The sequence below is a fragment of the Dermacentor albipictus genome, chromosome 6, assembly GCF_038994185.2.
Source record: "Dermacentor albipictus isolate Rhodes 1998 colony chromosome 6, USDA_Dalb.pri_finalv2, whole genome shotgun sequence".
Lineage (NCBI taxonomy): Eukaryota > Metazoa > Arthropoda > Arachnida > Ixodida > Ixodidae > Dermacentor > Dermacentor albipictus.
Window position 1 is genome coordinate 63111278 of NC_091826.1, and position 22405 is coordinate 63133682.

General features: G+C 48.6%; 1 long non-coding RNA gene across 1 annotated transcript in view; it reads right to left on the minus strand.

Annotated features, from left to right (window-relative positions):
• Window positions 1–12083, minus strand: part of LOC139061115 (uncharacterized) — a 188366-nt gene extending 176283 nt beyond the window's left edge. Inside the window, exon 1 of the long non-coding RNA XR_011515181.1 lies at window positions 12052–12083. This is a non-coding gene — a long non-coding RNA (uncharacterized lncRNA). The remainder of the gene's footprint in view (window positions 1–12051) is intronic.
• Window positions 12084–22405: the final 10322 nt, after the last annotated feature.

The window sequence follows — 22405 nt, forward strand, 5'->3', positions numbered from 1 at the left end:
TGAAGACTGAGAAATCTGTGGCTTTCAGTACTCTTGTCGCTTCGTAATTATCGTTGAAAAACAGCGCTACAGAGCTATGAAACCATGAAACAGCAAAAAAAATATCAACAAGTTTGAAATTTTGCTTTTGCGAAACTATGTGTTGTTTATTTTAAGCTATGCGGTACCAGCTAGCCCTAAAATAGGCCTTAATAAGACCTTTATCAAAAGCATACTAGGTTTTATAAATGGTCATATCTATACATTTTCTTTTCTATTTTCATCTAACTGAATTTTTTTCAGCATTGAAGCGGGAGAGGTCGGCACTAATAACTACACCACCAAAAAATATATATATACAGAACCCCCGGCTCTCTAATTCACCTATAGCGTAGACAACAGCAGCGGTACGCGAAAATCAGGGAATCATGGCTTTTCATAGCAGCGTGCAAATATCATATGTCTGTGATGGAGCACACGAAGAAAAAACTGATATTCTACCAGAACATAAGCGGGATGGGGCTCAGAAAGCGACAAGAAGTGTTTACAGTATTGCTCGGATGTGGAAGGCATTGAAACACGAACACGCCCTGTAATATCACCACAGGTAGACACACATTTCAGCTGCATGGTTTCTCACTCATTCGTGCTGACTTGTCAAGAGTGGGGACTCCCTGAGTTAGCTTAGGCGAGCGTGAATGGACACGCTCAGATGAACGCTAGTGAGTGTCAGGGACGTAAATGAGCGTTCTGGAGTGCCACGCGACAACGTGAGCCGATTAGTAAGAATAAACCATTAGCCAAGGCGCATTGTGTTGATTTAGAAGATGCCAAGTACAATGTGAAATGTGTTTGTGCATAAACGGGAAAGCGCTACTGGAAGTATTTTGCTCGCCTTAGATGCTTGCTAAGAGCATTACATCTGTTAGTCCTTATTGTCATATCTTGAATTGCTTTGTTTACTCTGCGCATGCGCTCATTGCAGTCAGATTAAGCGTTCGACCTGCGCACTGGCTACGCCGCGAAGTTGCTTTCCGACACTGTGCACACGCGTAAATTGCATTGCAGCTGTTCAGTTCGTTGCCAAATCATGCATTTACACTAATACAAATAATATGCCCCCCCCCTCCAAAAAAAAAAAAGACCCTGGCTAACTATCGAAACCCTGTTGGAAGAAACTCAACTTGGTCGTATTAGTTGTTATTCACTTTGCGTTTCACTATATGGCTTGAGAATTTCTACGCGTGGCAGGTGTCTGCTGTCTTGACAAGCCCAGGCCCTACCTCGAACACTACTTACTGCAAGCGCGAACAAGCACCGGTCATTGGACGCAAACGGCCTTATCACAGGTATCAGCTAACAATAAAAAGAAAGGTGCCGCCCCGATTCAAAAATGTAACTCTCAATTGTTTCTATCCCAAGACACACAGACCAAGTATCCACCGTTTTTGGCCTCATTCCATCAATTCAGAAAATCCATATTTAGCTTGTGAAAGCAAGACAGGGCTACTGCCTATATATTGTGAGATGGTATATGTGAGCCTAGCGGGATCAGCCTGGTTAACCTGCTTGCCTTTAATTTATGACTTCTTTCTCTGTCTTTCCGTTATGAAGGTCGAAAACAGTGAAGTATCGTACCTCTAGTAGCGGAGCTACGCTCGAACAAGTGCTTGCTCCTTTCGCAGGCCCGCTACGCACAAACACCTCCTTTTTTTTTTACCTCCGGCTCGCCCGAAAGGTCCCTTCTCTTTAAAAAAAAAAAACCTGATGCGGCTCGGTAGGCAGGCCGGACGCTGGCACATGTAGCGCAACGCTTTCCGCGGTTTCTTCGCTGAAATCCTCGAGACCGATCAAGATAAGGTAATCGTGCATGCTGAAAAGATTTTGCGATAAAAAACAACGCACACAAGAAAGACGACGACACCGCGGGCGCCCGTGGTGTCGTCGTCTTTCTTGTGTGCGTTGTTTTTTGGCGCAAAATCTATTCAGTATGCAGGATCAGCAACTAGCCCAGCAGATAGCTCTTCTAAAGTATAAGGTAATCGGCAGCGAAGACCCTTTCGGTTTCGACGAAACACCTAACAAGAAACGCGTGAGCGCAGCCCCAGGCGAAAGAGCCGCCGTAGACCTGGATGTTGTAGCCATCTTTGCTCATTTGGACAGTGTTGCCAGCGGATTTGTAATAGGATTCGGGAGTTGCCCATGTCATGAGACCTCAGATGGCGCATATCGACGTGCCACATCAGCACGGTCCAAAACAAAACAAGAAAAAAAAGTGATGTGCATGGCTCCCTACTTATCAGGCCGGAGAAAAATGGAAACGATGGAGCGTCATCTCACAACAGCAATCCCAGAACCCACCTTATACCTACTATTTCTGTTGACCTCTAGGCCACAGCTAGTATATGATCTTGTGGCTGGCGCAGCATGGCCTTAGTCGCTTTTGTGCCATCAAACCCGAATTAACTGACTAACAACTAGTATATGACTGTTGCTCAAACTGATAGCCGTAAGGCTCGTGACCGCGTTTATGACGGGATACGACGGTTTGTCGATAAATACCGCGAAGATGCAAGCCGCATTGCACACAGTCCCCCGAAGACTCAATTACTCGAGTTAATGCCGGTTTTTACGAGCCGTACAGAGGCTTTGCCTGCGCGGAGAACGAGCGCGAAGCTAGGCGCTGCGCCTGCAACCTTGCAGCCTAGAGAGCGTTCAATTGCTGCAGTGCAGACGGTGATGCGTGTTAGATGGGCAAACGCAACGACGCTGCCCGAGGGAAAAATGAGGTGGGCACTGGCAACGCGTGACCTGCTCATAAAACCGACCGCGCTTGTGCATTCGAGATTGTGCCAACATACACAGGCTTCATGCGGCTGTCATCACCCCCGTGTTAACGACGTAAACCTGCACATTTTAAATGACGCGCAGAAGACTACGTGCACTGAGAGCATAGTCCAGGTGAAAGGTTTGATGAAGAATACTCGTCATTGTGAAATCTCAGCAGCATTAGCATCAGCCATGGTGTCTCGGCGGCTATAGCGCATGGCTGCTGAGGACGAAAACGAGAACGAAGTTCGAGTCCCGGCCGCAATGCATAAATGCTTGTGAGCTCAGGCTTGTGTATGAGGTTCAATATGGAGCAAGTTAGCCCTGAACCTTCCATTACGACGTTTGTCATAACCCAGTGCCAATTTTGACATAAAACACGACAAAAAAAAAGTTTTTCGACTCGAGAAAAACACGTCAGTTAGACAACATCTCAGCGAACCATACCTTCCTCGCACATCAGCGATAATTGAGCAACGCTGAGTCCTATACTCGCACGATCATCGTCGCCTCGCTCATAGCGAAAAATCAAACGCGTGGTCGAGAATACACACAAGTCGGGGTTTTAACATCGCCTCCACGAGAAAGCCAGGCTAACTTACTAAAGTGCTGCCGCACTGAACCTGAGCAGTGCGTCAGAGTATGATCTTTTTTTTTTTTACCCATTCTCATAGCATATTTCGATTTGCTATGGCATTCCCTCCCCAATCTGCCCCTGATTTTTCAAGTGCGGGTGTTTTCTGCAGTGACGGCTTTGTTGAAAAGCCACAGACGTTTTTGATAACTGCAGCACAGTTTTGCACAGCGCTGCTAATTCCGGCTGCATGATGAAGGGACGCTGAACGTACCCGCGCGCTATCTGCCGTTCACAGTCCGAACAGGTAGAGATCAATAAAGGCATATCGCCAACCGGGAAAGCAACAGAACATTGAGAAGCTTTTATTGTATTGATAAGAGCAGTGGTTTGTTTCTTAATCTTTCAACATGTTATTTGCTCTTTCTTTTAACTTGCAGTATGACGCTGCAGCAATATACGTCGGAACTAAATGCCGAGAACGTTTTAGCGCCTGTCTCGTTGCTAAAACGCCAAGCACTTAACGAAAACAGTACTCTGATCACTGCGGCTTCGTGTATATACGTGTGTACCTCTATGTCCTAGGCAATAAAGGACGCCTAACAAACGCCTCGGTCTTTTGATGGGTCTCATTTCTAAATGTTGAATCACAACATCTGTAAAGCAGTGTTGATGATAATGAGTAGAATAAGACCGATCACGTGGTTAGTTTCAGAACGCGCATTATTGCCGCGAATGATTCTGGCAGTTATCCTTGATGGGCTGAACGGAGGCAATGGTGGTAATATCGTGAGTGTTTTTTTTTTCTTCACTTTGTTTTATATAGGATGACACACCACCTTAGCCCTGGAGGTTATCAGACAGGGAAAGGAGCATAAAAAGACCCCCTTCCATACCCCTCTCAATACACACATGAGTAGACAAATACACAATCAGAACGTTCTCTGTGCTTCACTCATGTTTGCCTTGAACCCAACTAAAGCGCGACACCAGCGAGAACTACTGGGATCGCGGCTCAGCCGCGCAAGTGCGCATGCGTCGCGAACGTGACGAGGTCAACCTAGGACAAACAGGATACAAACACGACAGACCAGTCTGTTGCGATTCCACTGTACTATAGGAACACGAAGAAGAGACGCGGAAATATAAAAAACAAACAAACGCTAACCTCCCGTACACGGGGCACGACCAGCCAAACCCGATCGCTCCAACGGGTCGCATCTTTCCTCGCATCGAGACACAACGACGCGCCCCCTCCGACACGACGCTGCATTGCGCTTGCGATTGACGGGCAGGGCGCACATAACAACACTGTATGCGGAGAGAGATCGCGGAGTCATTGCACATAGACGCGAGCCGTTTCCCCCCCCCCCCTCCCACCCCCCTTAAGAGGCGAGACGGGGGTGGATAGCGGTGAAGCGACCACGAAGTCGTGACGTCGGGGCTGCGCAGCGATCAGGGTCGTAGAACGGGTGTGTGCATTCCGCGCTCGGAGGCCTGTCGAGCCAGGGGTTACACCGGTCGCCATACGGCCGGGAAGGACTCGGTGCAACGGTCACTTCCGGCATGCCATCGCTCCGCGGCTCGCTCGGCCATTGCCGTGCATTGTGTTGGCGGCCGGCGGTGTATACGTGCGCGTGTGTATTATGTGGTATACATGCACGGTGCTCGAATGTGAAAGGAAGCACGAGATTTGCCGTTAAAGCCGGTGATCTTTTTTTTCCTGTACCCCCTCGCCGAAGCGGAAAGGTTCCACGCGATGTAATCCTTCACCACGAGAACTGGACAATCAGTAGGAATGAGTGGAATGAGTGGTAGGAATGAGTGGTAGGAACCATAGTGAGGTCTGTAACGATTAAGTGTCGTGTTTCATATCGGTGTACTCCGTGCGTATAGTAAGAAAAGAGGAAAGAAAAAAGAACAGCTCTTGTAAGTAAGTGAAACGAATACGCGAGCAACGCACAGGGTGCATCCCGAATCAAAATAAGAAATTGAAATTAGTTCACCTTATGTTTCAATTCACGAGCTCTTTTTTTCTGGCATACGCAAATTTATAAAACACTCTGTCATTGTATGTGTGCATAAAACCTAATTCTGGAGCTTCACGTGCCAAAACGATGATACGATTACGAGACACGTCGTGTGGTGGGGGCATTCCGGCGAATTTTGACCACGTGGGGTTCTTCAACGTGCACCTAATTCATGGCACACGCGCGTTCTTGAATGGCGACTGGCTTATGCGAACGCTTTTGACTGGGTGGGCCCCTCCCGGTGCCTGCGAGACCTCACCGCGTCCTTTCGTTTCCCTCCCTCCTCTCTCTATCTCGTCTTTCCGTTCCTCTTTTGTCGTCCCCCAGTGCGAGGTAACCAAGCAGACGCGTCTCCTCCCCTTTCTCTCCTTCTCCTCCTCCACCATCCCGTTTGAGGCATCTTAAAGTATTTGAGATTCATCCAAGCGTGCCTCGCTATGTACTGTGGTATTTGATTTTTTATATTATTTTCTACGCTACACGCCATTTCTGCTGCCTTCACAGCGCCCAAATCTGGCGACAAAGGTTGCAAGCATTTGTGCATGTATACCGCCCGTCTATAGCACACCGAACTGAATGCAGAGGCATTGCAGAACAGACGAGACCGGACACATGACATATAAGTAAAGAAACAGACGACTTCAGACAAGACGCTCCTTTTCTTGCTTTTCTTTTCAATAAGCTCAATTTATTGGTCTGCTCTGAGCTCCATATCTTACCTTGTATCCCGTCTCGTCGCACAGTATGTATCACTGCATCCGACGAACCAACTTGTCCAGCTATTAACTTTATTATCAGATGCCGAGTTTTGAATAGAGAACAAAATATGGAGCGATCAGCGGCAACGAAAGCAGCAACTACGAAATGATCCAACACTAGGGGCTTTCTGAACATGCTCCACCCCGACATTGATCCACTCTGTCCACAGTGTGGCACTGAATTCTGCTCATTAAACCACATGCTCTGGCAGTTCCCTGTGTTACAGGATTTTAACCAAAAGGAAGACTGGGCGAAGGCCGTCGCGGATTCCAGACAAGATGCCCGGCTCCTGGCTGTCCAGAGAGCCCGTGAACGAGCGGAGAGGCATGGCCTCTCTGTTCCGACGTGGGACTAGGCAACGGCTGGGTAGGGACCCACCTAGCAGGCCAACTGCCTATCTCTTCAGGAACTCAATAAAGTTGTTTACTACTACTACTACTACTACTACTTGTCGTATGCGAACTAATACTGGCCGCACCAACTGCGACGTTCACAACAGCAGCTCTCGAAGGATGGCTGCAGTGAGAATGCTGTGCACCTGCGCTAGTCAGTTTATACTATACAAAACACGACATTGTCCACCGGCGACTGCGTGACCGACGACGCCGTGACAGCTGAAAAACGACACAGTCGTGACGTCCTTTGCATACTTAGCGCAAATGAAGCAGCAAACCGCTTTCCTGTGTATGTGTGTGTGTGTGCGGGGGGGGGGGGGACGTGCGTGCGTGCGTGCGTGCGTGCGTGCGTATGCGCGAGTGTGGGCGTGTGTGCGTTGTCAACGCACTTGCACGAATCTGGGTTTGTAGTGCAATCGTGCTCGCGCGCCTGTCGGACGCGGATGACCGTGAATTCCTTCGAGGACAACGCAGAACGACGACGTCAAGTTGTATATGTCCGGGACGGCTGCCGTCCGAGACGCCTTCAACAGCCGTTGTCCAGCATATCTATTTGCTTTGCCTGCGCCATAGTTTATGATGCGGCAGCGGTTGATACCTCGAAACCGGATTTGCTGTGTCTGTCCGTCCATTCCGCTGCGCCATCGTCAAATCTCAGCTCTCGTTATTCCATCTCCTCGCGCTCAGCTTACCTATACCAAGGAATGAAGTTTCGTAATTACAACAGAAATGAAGCGTTTCCAAATCAAAGGAGCAAAATACTACAAATGTCATCGCACAACCAAAAGAAAAAAATCATGCACTATATGACATATCCGTTTCATGCACACAAACGAGGTTAGTGTCGCTAGATGTTGACTCTATCCAGATACACCAGAATTTCTGTCTTAAAAGATGATACATCAGACAGGGTAACTATTTGTTCCGGCAAATCATTTCCCTCTTTTCATCATCAGCCGATTCTTATGCAAACGGCAAGACGAAGCCGTCTCGCAGCAATATCGAATTAATCCCGTCTTGCTCTGGCTTATTTCACTCGTTTAGTGACAACACCAAGGGTGAGTTTTCACATTTCAATATTCTTGCTAAAATACATTCTACTTTGAAATGATGATATTGGTGTCAAGAGATGTGATGCACCGAGAAACTTTCCTGGTCGCAAAAACTCTATTGCTGCAGTATGTCGAGTGAAAGAATGACAAACGAGCTATCTTGCGTCGTGTGTCAATATAATAGAGATTAGGTCGTCGCTTGAACACCGATGCACTTTGATAACATGAATATGCAGGTAAGATAAACCTGGCTGCATTAATCTGCACAGCTTCAAGCCGCCTTGAAAGGTCAACGATATTCGGAAGCCATGTTATTGAAACGTATTCTAATGCTGGCATAATTAGTGTTGTGTATGCATGTAGCTCCGTTTCAGAGCTGACAGCCGAGAAACGACGTTTTATAAGATTTAAATTTATTAAAAGCCGTGTTTGTAATATACCCCATATATGAAATATCCCCGTTAGATCAGGCGAGAAGCGAACTCCCAGATACGTACATACATGACTAGGTTCTTGCGATTATTGTGTCTGTTAAATAAGTATTTGCAGCAGTATTAGTGAGCGAAGGAAATGTGATCAGCTCCATCACAATATGACCATTGATGTAAACAGATCATATCATCCTTAGAACGACAGAAAGCTGAGCTACTTGGCAATGATTCATTATGCAAAAAAAAAAAGATGTGAGGTGCGCAGACAGGACACAAGAGAGAGAAGTGGAAAACTTCTCTCTCGTCTCTTTCTCTTATGTCCTGACTGTACGCCTCACCTCTTTTTTGCATAACATATCATCCTGTAGGAGCATTACCACAAGAGGGCTGGTTATTTGTCTGATTAAATTGCCGTCGGTAAGAAAATTCCGCCGGGGATGTCAATGCACATCTCTGTTTAGCGAAGACATGACCACGTCTCAGTTACTATTGTGATGCAAACTTCACGTCTGTACAAGTGGCTTGACATTCGAAAATGAACGGCAGTACAACCGCGGTTATGAGGTGCTCCTATTTCGTTCCTATCTCTTCTCCAGTTTCTTGCGCTGCCGTGGACTTAGAAGCCACGTGATATTAACTATAGCCAAACGTCGCTGCTATCTCGTTGCAAACGCGACAGATCCGGTCCAATGCACAACATGCAACGCCCGCGATATCCGGCCAGTATTGCGCGACCAATCTGCGCATTACAATTGTTTTTCTCTTTGTCGCCGATCAGCGCGCAAACGTGGTCCTCAACCATTCACACAATTCCATGTATCATTGTTTCCGTATTCAGTAACGGACTAGATTGTATGTGCCGAAGCAACTAGAACTCACTGGTCTTCATGCTGTGATTCCAGATGTGACACGTTTTGTAAGGTATCGGAGTATATGGTGTTACACGTTTCTCTGAAGGTTTTTTTTTTAATGCCTATTGCTGTCGTTCCCTCTCGTATATTGCTTTTCGTTGTACTGACGGCGACAAAAAGGAAAGTACGGCTGCTACTTAGCACCCGCTATCCAATAGCACCATTAAACGAACTGCCTAACAAAAAATAAATATGCAGAAGATAGAGAAAACACCGAAATCATTTCGCACTATCTGACAAAAATACACCTACCAAAGAATCAACCTACATATTATTAACACAAGGCGAAGTTACACAAAAGGTGTTGCAGTTGACTTGTGCAAGGCGTTCAGAATGTATTATACTCCTAACAGAACGATCTCAGTAACCTTCCCTGTCATTCCGATCAACTCAGAGTGGTATTTATTCGACTTTGGAAAACTCAACATACACTCGAGCCACCTTCCTGAAAACAATCGTAGCGAATTTTTTTAACAATCTTATGATTTCGGCTTTAGATCGATGCGTCACAAGCTAACTGGCAACCTTTAAAATTAGCAGTTTAGCGTAATCGCGAGAAGTAGTCTTTTTTTATTAAATGTATTTAAGGAGAGGTTGGTGCCTAAGTGTGGCGCCGACTACTCCTCTTCTTTTACGTGATAGTTGTCGTCAGAAAGTTGCCAACAATCACCAAACTGGACAAATAAAGACGTGAACGAACATTCACCTACTAAACAATGCAATATAAATAGTTTTGTTTTCTTGACAGGATAGTGACAGGGTAGTGATAGCGCGTAGTGCGTACCCGTTCTTTTCCCTTTTTTTTAAAGCGCCACACAAGTTAGGCGACACGTCATGAACATAGTGTGAACAGATCACGTGCAATGTTGAGCTACCGCACTCCCCCTGACACTTCGCTGGCGTGAAATTGCGCGTAGTGACAGTGTTGTGCGAGCATGGTGCGAGTAAGAGCAAATCCTTTTAAGCTGCGGCTGCTTTCAGGCACTCTCACAAGCAAAAAAACAAGAGCTTTGTTCATGGACAACCTTGGAAGCGTCGCAATCAAAGTTGTTACGCATCGCAAGAAATACGACTTCGCACACTCGCTACAATTAGAAGCACATGAAAATAATAGGGTGTCCCGGTTGTTCTATATTGTGAAGCCTTACAAGTTCACGTCTATTTAAGTTGTGACACTGCTTGCTGTTCTGAATAGAGTGATTCCTTATTTCGATTGGAATGAAACGAGGTAAGGCATGCATACAGGGACTTAGATAGACATTAAAGAGCTTAAGGTAATCAAAATTGATCCGCCGCCTCACCCTATAAGGTACTCCTCGCCCTCAAGATGTTGCTTTGGGAAGACACATGGCCTCCAGTATTCTATAGATAACTGGAGCCAAAGCTAACTACCGTTTCCCTTGCACTAATCAGCCGCACACGTGTTTTTTTATGCGAAGCATATTACGAGAGCTCAACCCAGCTCCTCAGGCGCGGCGATGTCACCTTCAATGACCTTTGACCCCATGCCATACCACGTGACACCGTGACGTCACGACAGAGGAGAAACGGGGCTCCAACTCGCGCCGTCGCTCGCGGCGTCGCTCAACTCTTGCAAAATGGGCTGGGTGGGAATCGGACCAGGGTCTCCGGAGTGTGAGACGGAGACGCTACCACTGAGCCACGAGTACGATGCTTCAAAGCGGTACAAAAGCGCCTCTAGTGAATGCGGTGCTGCCTTAGAAACGAGCTGTTTCTAAGGCTCAGGCGTGCGTCGCTTGCTCAGGCGCACATTTCGTTGCCGCGCCGAACGCTGCGTTGCTCGACGCTCACCGCGTCCAATGCGGGGCGCGTAGTCGCTGGCGGGTCGACGGGAACGCTGTCGCGTTCCACTCTTGAAGGCGAAGCAGAGTAACGCATGAGTTGTTTCTTCGTCTAGCCGAACCAAATATAGCCAAGCAACAGCAGTTCACCAGGCTAAACAGTGGTTCAACAACTAAAATAAAGGCTAGTATGCTTCGCATCCTGGGCTTAACCTTAGCTAAGCCGCAGCCATGTTTTTTGTCTAAGGGATCATGTAAACGCCCTAACGTTAATGACTTCGTTTTGCGAAGATGAAAAAACTGAATTTGTCGCGATAATTTCCCGCCTCGAAAGTTACATTTCAATATGCAGAGTTTAGCGTTTCAGAGCAAGTCACTGGCTGTGACCTATAACCGGTGTCCAGTTTCTTTTTAGAGAACTTATAATTTATTTTAAGAAAAGAAACTCGCTTCAATTTCATCTGGCTGAGGGTTTTGTATCGTGCACCCTAATTTCTGCACACGGGTGTCCTTGCGTTTCACTCCCAGCAGAGGGGTCGTGGCAGCGATTAGAACCTCCGACCTCATTCTCCCTATCAAACAGCTTCTAGCTGAGCAATACTGAAAGATTTCTCAGTCTCAGGCGCAAGGAGAGGACGCGACCGATCGTGTAGAGTTGCAGTGCATTCGAGTAGATGTCACGTCGTTGAAAGACACACCGTGAAGGCCTTGCACATTCTTATCCACATCGCTGCGATCTTTCGACTCAAAGAAAACAAACACTCATACGTGTGACAAAAGCATACATAAAGGAGTAAGAAATTATACCCGCCTCGAGCACTTCCGCTGCAAGCTTCTCAAATCGACAAATCGCCGCGACCCGTCACGAGAGCCAAGGAGCAACAAAAACAAATCGTTGCACCTGTGCAAGTAAAAGCGCTAAGGTATGGTGATCGCCTTGAGAGAAAAAACAAAAATCGTTGCAACAGCTGGCAAAGCAAAAGTCTGTGACGCGTCGCATCCAGACAACCGTCTCGGGAAGCATTGTGAGCTTTGGGTGAAAAGCAGTCGTGCCGGACAAATCGCGAGTTCGCGCGGTTTGCGAAATAATTCGTCTCGACACGACGTCGTGAGCGAGTGCCTAGACGTCAATAGAAAAAAGCTGGATTACGGCGCGTCCATTAAAGGAACAAAAACGCCGAGAGATGTCTCTCGCGACCTATAGCACACGTGGGTTGCGTAACCATCGAGTTCTGCGTAGCTGTGCCTCACGTTCCGGTGAATCGTTCGAGGGGTTAAACGATTCTCACCTGGTCAAGGAAGTCACGGACCGAACCCTCCAGCCGGAAGGCCACTCTCTGCGAGGGAGGGGATGACGCAACGCGAGCGGACTTAGCGTGCACCGGTTAGTTTAAGGCAGGTTTCGCTGCCGAGCTGTGTGGTTTGTGCGACGGTAACGAGAAGGTGGGTGCGGGGCGGGCCGTGATTAAAACGGCTGAGCAGCTGAGACGCTCACCATATGAGGCCGGCTGCATGCTCACGCTACACAGAAGACATAAGCCACGTTGACATGAATGCGGCAATGGGGCGCATGGTATAAATCAATTAGCGCTTTGAATTTTTTTTAATACTGGCATGATGCGCTAGGACGGGGAATCACGTTGATACGTCAGCCGGAGGACAGCTTCCGTGGGTGACAAATATATTACATTACGTTGCGAAATTTTACGGGCCCCAAAAACCCCGATTTGATTACGGAACGCCCAAGTGCGTGACTCCGGAATAAGTTTGACCACCTGGTGTTCTTTAGCGTGCAGCTCAATCTAAGTACACGAGCGTTCTTTGCAATATTTCCTTTCCCCATCGAAACGCGGCCGCCGCAACCCCGATCGAACCTTAGCGACTAAGCTACCACGGCGGGTCGTTGTTTGTGTACGATGTACCCAATGTGAGCTCAGTCCTAAGTTATACTTGGCCTTTTCTCACGGGTGAGGCGAAGCAAGACAAATAATACGACACACGAGCGTCGGAATAATCCTACGTTCGAGTTCACCTCATCGGCGAGCTTCATCGCTGTTCTTCTCTACTACTCAACCACAGCCCAACCAAACGCGCCGGCTCACCAAGAGGCTTCGACGTAAGCTTTCTAGAGTTGTCCGAACGTATCTGACGGTTGCTTGTACACCCTGGGCCCGTTGTTACGGCTACAAGTGCCAGCTAACCCTCCGGCGGCGATGCAACATTTTTTTAACTGGCCATGGCTCGGTGTGGGTTTTTACGAACAATTATTCTTAGCCGCTTGGAATGGCTGATACACCAACGTGAAACACTTTCCGGTTAGAAGGAAGCTATCGAACACCTGTTGTGCACTTTTCCTGGTTACGACGTTCATCGTACCACTTTACAGGCCACACTAAGCCTCCAGGAGTCTGGACACATTTTCTGAAACGAAAATTCTTTGACCCTGGCTATATACGTCGCTGGCTCGCAAAGTTATTCATGCGCTACCGCATCTTTGAAGAACATTGGCCTCAGTAACTGATTGTAGCCGTGCTGTGTGTCTTTCTGTGTGCAGTCAATGCTCACTCCCTTTCTCGTTTAATTAATTTTCCCTCTTTCCGTTATCCCCAGTGTAGAGCAGCGAACCGGATGCTCGTCTGGCTGGCCTCCCTACCCTTCCTTACCTCGCCTTCTCACTCTCTCTTCAAAAGACCTATATAAAAAAATTGTTGGCACTCCCGTAACCTAGAGTAGATGCAAGCATGAAAGGGCAACCGGCAAAGCAGACTGGGTGGAGATGATACTAGCCACAATCTTAAAATGGGTGTAGTGCATGTTGGCAACGGCACACCCCACCACACCACACCACGCCATACTGTGCACAGGTCCATGTGGGCGCAATAGTTTCCTGTCACAGACGGAACCTCATTGCAAGTCTCGTCTCAGTCAAATAGCCATACGCGGCGCACCGGACGCTACCGGCGCTGCCGGCGTGCCGGATGCGTAGCGGACCTCACAGGCCGCCGGCGTTGAAAAGAGCACAGGCAACTCTGTCGCAGTGCCAAAAGATGGCGCTCAAGTGCATATTGCCCTGCATCTGCTTCTTGAACGCAGGTATTGAAAATGACAGAAACTTCAGCGTACTAGAAGTTACAGCTTGATTGATATTCTAACAAACATTAGGAAGAACTCGGAAGCAATATCTTCTGTAAGCTGTTTGGGAGTTTGTATGCTATGCGGTCCTGTACAAAGGGTGGGGCGATCTCGTTTTGTTCTCGCAACTTGCCCGGATGTTCTCGCTTGAGTACCAGGATCTCTTCGTTTCATTGCCCTGATGACGGCACGGGCTTTTGGCTCAAGGTCATTAGAAGGCCGCTGACAACGGGCACTAAAAGCATTTCGTGCTCAACATTCCAGCATAACCAATCTCGCGATGACTGTCAACGGTAACGATATCATCATTCAAGCAACGTAGCCAAACACCGTACTCCTAGAGACACCTTTATTTGGCCTTTGTAGTGGTCATTCCGGTATTTCTATTGCTTCGGCTATATGCGAGATGTCTGGGATCAGATGTCTCTATGATATGACGCTAGTTTACCAAGGTCGGTCATGACCATGACGGCGATGAAGAAGGTTTGGAGACGATGGCATGCCGAGAAGGGCATGGCGATTGTGAAATGATGATAATATAGCGGCGACAGCGTGAGGACCACTTCATAAGTCCAATGGGATGAAGACCAGTGTCAAGACCTAGCTAGTGGACAATCTGGGCAGCTGGGTCCGGCGTAACAGGCTAGATATATAGATTCAGAGTGCCTGACACAGGCGAAGAATGCTAATTTCATTAAAACAAGCGCTACCTATATAACCTGACTACAACAAACGTACCCCTTGAAGCGGCTTTATAATACCAGGCCCCTTGACGTGTTCGGCGATTCACCTGCATCGACAATCATCGTCGACAGTTTCTGCACAATGTCCTTCTTCTGTAGGCTAAATTCAGACACAATCACTTCAGGGAGACTTCCATTATAGCATGTTTTATACTACTACATCAAACTAAGAACCAACCCAGGGGACCTTATTTATTAAACTCAATCAACTTCTGCAGTTACTTGGAAATTTAGGTTACCTTTTACAACCTTCGCATAAGGGGAAATTACTATGCAAACGTATTTTTCAGTACACATTAGTCATTGCAAAATTACAAACTTTGGAATTTACATTACTGTTTTGATTGTCCTCAGGCACGGAATCTTTAGCCAAATACTGTCAGAAAGGAGAAATAAACAGCACAGAATGCAATAATATGTTCTAAAAAACTTGAGGTGCAGTCATGTAGTGAGCTGAAGCGCCATGTCGATGAAAGGCGAAAGTCCTTCGATAAGGCTTATCAAGCGAATTTTGCATTGCTTTCCTCTCTGAGAGGACCCTGTTACATCATGCTTATTGGGGAGCCTACATTCCAGGAAAATGTAAGCGCCCGAACGCCTGTTGAGGCGCGTCTCTACATAAAGATAAAAAATAAGTAATGCCTGGGGCTCAACGCGGCTTGAACCTAATTACACGATAGCGAAATATCTCTTAAGTATGGTTAGACACGGTTCTTCAGTGCTTCTTCCGGTGAGCTATATCGGCAGGGCGCTCAGACACAGCCTGGGGCCTGCGCCGGAGAGTTGACGCGTTCACACCGGCGCGTGCTTCGTCCATGGCGAGGCTGAGCGACCAAGCGCCGATGAAGCGGCTGTTAGAGGCGCCCTTATAGCCCGACGTTATCGGCGCGCGGGCGACCGTCGCTCGACTGCGGGCGCTTCGGAGTGCGTTGGCAGCGTCCGGTTGCGTCGGCTGCGCCAGTGCGTCGAATAATCGGTCGAAGTGAGACGCTGTTGTTCTCGCCAATGTGACGTAGCGTGTGCACGTGCTCACCCTACGTCGGACTGTATTCAGCCCTTTCAGCCCTTGCCTAGTCACGTTGTACACAACGGCGAGGCTCGAGCGAGCGCAGCTGTGCGACGCCTGTCCGCAGCGCATCACGTGACGTGACGTCACACCTACGCAGGTGCGCGCCGGCAGCTGAACGTCAAACGCGTGCCGAAATTGACCTTGGAAATTTTACCTGGAGGAGTAGAGCTTATCCTGCAAAAATTCAGCGCCATTCCGCTCTGTGAAGGTGGATGATCAGCGAGGCTGCTTAGCGCACGACACATAGGTGACCCAGAATATTGAACAAAGGTAAGAACATGTTTATTGTCCTAATCTGGTGGTCATCGATGCGTTATAAATACGCACACACATTAGCGTATTACCTCTGTTATTAAATGTGTCCGTCGCGTAAGGTGATAAATTAATTGGCTGATACCACCGTAAACGTGGTCTGCCCATTACGACGACAGAAGTGAAATTGTGTGCAAAAATTATGAGCGGCAACGGAGCCAGCGGTGGCGGACGACGATGCTCGAGCTGTGGCTGATGATGATAGCATTTTGCACAACGGAGCCAGCTGTGCAAGAAGACAATGACGAACGTGCGAGCAGTGGCACTAGTGCGTATGCGCGGTTGGCACCGATAATTTTTACAGCGAAGCTCTGTGTGGCTAGCGAATTCACCCGTCCATCTGTCGCCTGTACGCCGAAAACTACTCCGGCGCAACCCCATGCGCATGCGCGAAAAAAAAAGAAAGAGTAAGAGTCAAGCGCGATTGGAGCGCGCGCGCATCAGTTTCTCTCTGGCTCCGAAGTTGGTAATCCACGCGTCATACGTACTCCTGAGGAGCAGACAGCCTTCGACCATCAACGCCGCGAGCAGAACCGGGAACGAGCTCGTCTACGCCGTGTCGATGCTGCAGCCCACGCACAAGAACAGGCCCGTGTAGCCTAGCGCAAGCTTTAACTGTTTACCGAGGATCCTGCAGCCTACCAAGCTGTCGTTTAATGATCCATCGGGATTAACCCGGGTAGCCTAGCGCAAGCTTTAACTGCGTACCGAGGATCCGGCAACCTACCAAGATGCCGTTTAATGAACCGCTGCTAGGATCTGGAAATAACTTACTGTGGAAAATTGGAATAACTACCTCCTACCGAAACCAAGGACTAACTACGGCAAACTTACTGCGAACTTTTTGGCAACATCAATATGGAATTCACTACCACCCTCCATTAAATCATCTCCTTCCATTCATTTATTTAAGAGGAAAATGCATCACCACTTCTTGGGAAAGCGATTGTGTTGTATATTTTTTTACGCTTCTGTATGTCGAATAATACTCCTTGGATCTGCTTTTCGTGTTTATACTTTATTTTTATTACTATGACTCGACTTTGTTTGTTAATACTTTCTGCTCCTAGGAATGCTACTGCCGCTGTTAACCGCATTAAGTGTACTTTTTCTATGTATTTATTGTTGGAGGTCCCTCCCCAGTCTTTGACTATGGGACCTCCTAGAGCTACTTTTTCTGTAAAACATTTCAGACGCATCAGTAAACTGAAAAAATAAGAAAGGAGGCTGGCAGTTTCCGCCGCCAGCCTAAGCACTGACATCGATAACATCGCTCCGATCGAACTCCTCGGGCGGTGTTCTAAGGGTGCGGCATAATGGCTTTCCCCAGCAGGCGACGCAACTCCTGCTGGGTAGAAGGAACAGCGCCCTGGCAGCTGCCAGGCATCCCACAATGCCGGCGTGACGAGCGCCGTCTGTGGCGTTGCCGGCGTGGCACCCCGATGGCGCACGAAACGAAACCGACGGGCAACCGTCGGCGTTAGTTAGCGCCTAGCGAAATATTGGATAACGTTAGTTTGACGTTCACTAGTTACTCAAACCTGAGCATGTCAGGGTGCAAGAGAGAAAGCAAGGGTAGGGAAGGCAGGGAGGTCAACCAGAACAGCATCCGGTTTGCTACCCTACACTGGGGGTGGGGGAAAGGGGAATAGAAAGAGGAAGAAAGGGAGAGAGTCAGCACTGAGTACATGTGGGAGGGACACCTTACACAATGACACTATAAGCGGTCTCTTAAGCCCGTGCACTTTAAGTACCGCACTAGTGCACGAATCGCTTTTCGAGCCAGTGACGGTTGTGGCCACGGTCCGAGTAACTTTGACTCGGTGAATGGTCTCGAGTCTAGTCTGTGTAAAGTTGCCCGCAGAGGGAGGCGGTGGACATCGTAGCGAGGGCAGGTACACAATACGTGCTCGATGGACTCCTCGCACCCGCAGGAGTCGCACATCGGGCTCTCGGCCATTCCCATACGGTAGGAGTATGCGTTCGTGAACGCCACTCCCAACCACAAGCGACACAACAAGGTTGCTTCGCCGCGGGAAAGGCTAGGTGGCAGTTGTAGCCGTAGCGTGGGGTCCAGTTGACGTAATCTGCAATTGAAGCCACTTGATGTCCAGAGATCTTGGGACTTCTTGCGCGCAAGTAGGCGAAGTTCTCTGGCAGCGTCCGACCTCGCCAAAGGTGTTGGACGCGTCTTTGTATCTTCGTGGGCACACCGGGCAGCCTTGTCAGCTAGGTTGTTGCCGACGATGCCACAGTGAGCAGGGATCCACTGAAATACAATGTGGTGTCCTCTTTCCAGAGCATGGTGGTGCAGTTCCCTGATTTCAGATGTCATTTGCTCGTAAGTTCTGTGACGTAACGCGGACTTGATGTTATGAAGGGCTGCCTTGGAGTCACAAAATACGACCCACTTCTCTGTTGGCTCTTCGGTGATGTACATCATAGCGGCATGGAGAGCTGCAAGTTCTGCCGATGTAGATGTAGTCGTGTGCGACAGTTTGAATTTAACTGTAACGTTCTTGGCTGGAACGACGAATGCGGCAGTTGAGCTGGTAGGTGAGGTTGAACCATCGGTATATATGTGTATGCGGTCATGATACGTCTGGTGCAGTAATAGGAGTGTAAGTTGCTTCAGAGCCGGCGATGGATGATTGGACTTTTTTGTAATTTCAGGAATATCAAAATTCACTTGAGGCTGTCGCAGGCACCACAGGGGGGAGGAAGGCTTCGCCGCCGGTGTAAAACTTGCTGGTATGTACTCTTGATGAGCGTTAATCATTCGTGAAAAGGTCGCTTGAGGTCTCTCGGCTGGTAGGGAGGCCAAATGGTGGTCGGGGATCCTTGACAGATGGCGAATGTGCGCTCTGAGAGAGTCGACAGCTACATGTGTCTGGATTGTATGGTCTCCTGCGATGGCAATTGTTGCTGCTGTTGACGTGCACTGAGGCAGCCCCAAACACGTGCGTAGGGCTTGACCTTGTATGCTCTCCAAGGTGCGAAAGTTCGTCTTGCATGCATTGGACAACACTGGTAGGCTGTAACGTAGGAGTCCGAGAAACAGAACCCTGTACAGCTGCAACATAGAATGGACTGGTGTACCCCAGTTTTTCCCGCATAGAAATTTGAAGACTTGAGCAATGGCAACTAGCTTCTTCTTCAGATAGACGCAGTGAGGGCTCCACGAGAGGTTGCGGTCAATGATGACGCCCAGAAACCGATGTGTCTTAACATAGAATACAGCTTGACCATTGATGGTAACAGGATACGATGACATTTGTTTCCGCGTAAAACCAAGTAATGCGCACTTCTCAGTAGACACACTGAGGCCTTGTTCTCGGAGATAAGAAGCCGTCATGGTTGCCGCCCGCTGAAGCCTGGCTCTTAGCTGAGGGCGAGTCACCGCAGAGGCCCAGATGCAAATGTCGTCGGCGTATATTGAGACATGTACTGTCTGCGGTAGGTAATCCGCTAGTCCTACCAGGACGAGGTTGAACAAAATAGGGCTCAACACTCCACCTTGCGGCACACCACGGCAGATGTAATGGTCTGAAGTTGGGCCGTCTTCGGTCTGTAAGAAAAAACGCCTTTCAGTCAAATAGTCTTGAATCCATTGATACATCCGGCCACCAACTCCAACAGCCTCAAGTGAGTTTAGTATGGCCTCATGGGTGACGTTATCATAGGCTCCTTTTATATCCAGAAAAAGTGCCGCAGACAGGCGCTTGAGGCTTTTTTGATTTTGGACCCATGTTACGATATCAATGACGTTGTCTATGGACGTGCGACCCCGACGGAAGCCTGTCATGGCGTTCGGATAGATGTTGAATCGTTCTAGGTACCATTCCAATCGGGCAAGAATCATTCTTTCCATCACTTTGCCGACGCAGCTCGAAAGCGCAATCGGACGATATGATGAGATCTCAAGCGGTGACTTTCCAGGTTTCAGAATGGGGATCAAGCGGCTCGATTTCCATTGTTTAGGAACGGCGCCGTTCTGCCAAGACTCATTGTAGTAGTTGAGAAGCTCATCACGTGCCTCATGTCCAAGGTGGCATAGGGCAGCATACGTGATGCCATCAGGTCCTGGTGACGAAGAACGCCTGCAAGTCGCCAACGCAGCATCGAGCTCTTCGAGTGAAAATAGCACGTTGATTTCTGGTACACGTGCCTCAGGGATGTCATTCAATGCTGCGTCAGTAATGATGGCCACGGACCCAGCAATCCGTGCGCAGAACTCTTCAGCCAATTGAAGTTCCGAGCGAAGTTGGTAGAGGGCCTGAGCAGCGAAGGGCTTCCTTTGATGCGGAAATGAGCGAAGACCCCTAACCGTTCTCCATATGTGCGAGAGCGATTTTCGGGGATCAAGCGACTGACAGAATGTTTTCCATCGCTTATCTTCCAATTTATCCATGCGACGCTGGATTTTCTTTTGTATGCGCCGTGAAGCCCTCAGATCCAAGACGGACTTCGTGCGCCGATACCTCCTCTCCGCCTGTCGGCGTGTCGCACGCAGCCTATCCAGTTCCACGTCCAAGTCTGTTCGCCTTGTTGACCTTGTAAGCGAGCACATGGACGTTTTCAATGCCTCTGCGATTGTTTCTTCGAAAGTGTGTGAGAGGCCTTCCCGACAAGTGTCATCCATATCCTTCTTAAATTTTGTCCAATCAACTGTACGCAACACAGTAGAGGAGCGTTGGTCAATTCCTCTAATCGTTATGTATGTTGGAATATGGTCGCTTCCATGTGTTTCTACGTCTGTAAACCATTGGACGCTCGAGGCAAAGCGCCGTGACACGAAAGTCAAGTCCAAGCAGCTACTGTAGGTCGTGCCTCGCAGAAATGTAGGGCTGCCGTCATTTACACAGCACAAATCATGGTCGGCAGCAAAGGAGGCAAGGCTCCTGCCTTTGGAGTCCATTTTAGTGCTTCCCCATAGCTGGTGATGCGCGTTGAAGTCACCTGTGATAACCCAGGGACCATTGTTCATTAGTAATATTTTCTTGAGTCGTTCGCCGTCAAAGTGACCCGCTGGGGATATGTAGGCACCAATTAGTGTAAATGACACATTCTTCTTTTGGACATTTAGGCAGACATATTGGTTGTCGTCATGAGGCTCTATTGCGTTAGCGACATATGTGAAGTCCGTGCGGATGTAGATGATCACTTTCGTGCTCGCACCGCGTGTGGACGAGACGAAAGATTCATAACCGGACAGTCTGAGTGGAGTTGATGTATTTGGTTCGCAAATGACCAGTATGGGGAAGCGATTTGTGAAAATGAACTGGCGAAAGTCTGATATACGGGTCCTTAGACCCCTGGCATTCCATTGAAAGATCGACGCACTTTTAAGTTCAGTGCGGAAGGGGACTATTGGTCGAGCCATGGTGCTTAAACGATGCTAGCAAGCACTGGATTTAGTGCATCCAGTATTTGCAGATCGCTTCGAGCTGCTGGTGTTTGCAGCTTGTTCAGTATAATGCGCATTGTATTAATTAGCGATTGCAGCATATCAGCCACCTGCCTGTCTTGGTCGCACATATCGCCGACAGTAGACGTCGGGGGTTGTCCAGCGAAAGTTTGCTGTGATTCTGTTGGTGAATGTTGTCGTTTTGGTAGAGCCGGCCAAGATTCGGCAGATGTGGCCTTCTCAGTGGACTTGCTCTTCGCGGTCCTTTCCACATTGTCTGGCCTAGACGGTGGAGGAGGAGGTGGTGTTGTAGGAAGTGGCATGCGCCTTCCTTGAGAAGCCTGTCTTGAGGAGCGCCGGTGACGTGAACGTCGCTTCCTGATTTTTTCGGCGGCTTCGCGATGAGATGAATGATCTCTCGCCATCTCTTTCAAGATGGCCATTTCCTTCTTAATATGTGGGCATTTCTTCGATGAAGCTTCATGTGATCCTCCGCAGTTTGAACACTTCACCACAGTCGCGCCACATTTATCTGCAGCGTGGGGCTCTCCGCAGCGGGGGCATGCTGCCTGATTTTCGCAGACGCTGCTCACGTGTCCCAGTTTCATGCATTTGCGGCACTGGAGAGGTTTCGCAATGAAAGGCCGCACTGCATGTCTGAAGTGTCCAACCTTGACATGCGAGGGTATATGTTTGCCCTTGAATGCTATTTTCACGCAGCGTGAACTGCCTAGCCGCTTAACATCAACGATGACCTCATCATTGGCTGGCTTGATAAGAATCGGCAAGTCGTTATTAAGGATGGCGACGTCTACGTCGTAGATAACGCCGGTGACTACGTCAGATCCCAGAGGGATGTAAGAGCGCACCTGAATGCCATCGAGGTCCGTTACGCTGCGTAGAGTGGTCAAAGCAGCCGCATGCTGGACATCAACCGCCAGTAGATTTTTCCGAGTGTTGACTCGGATGTCCGATATTTA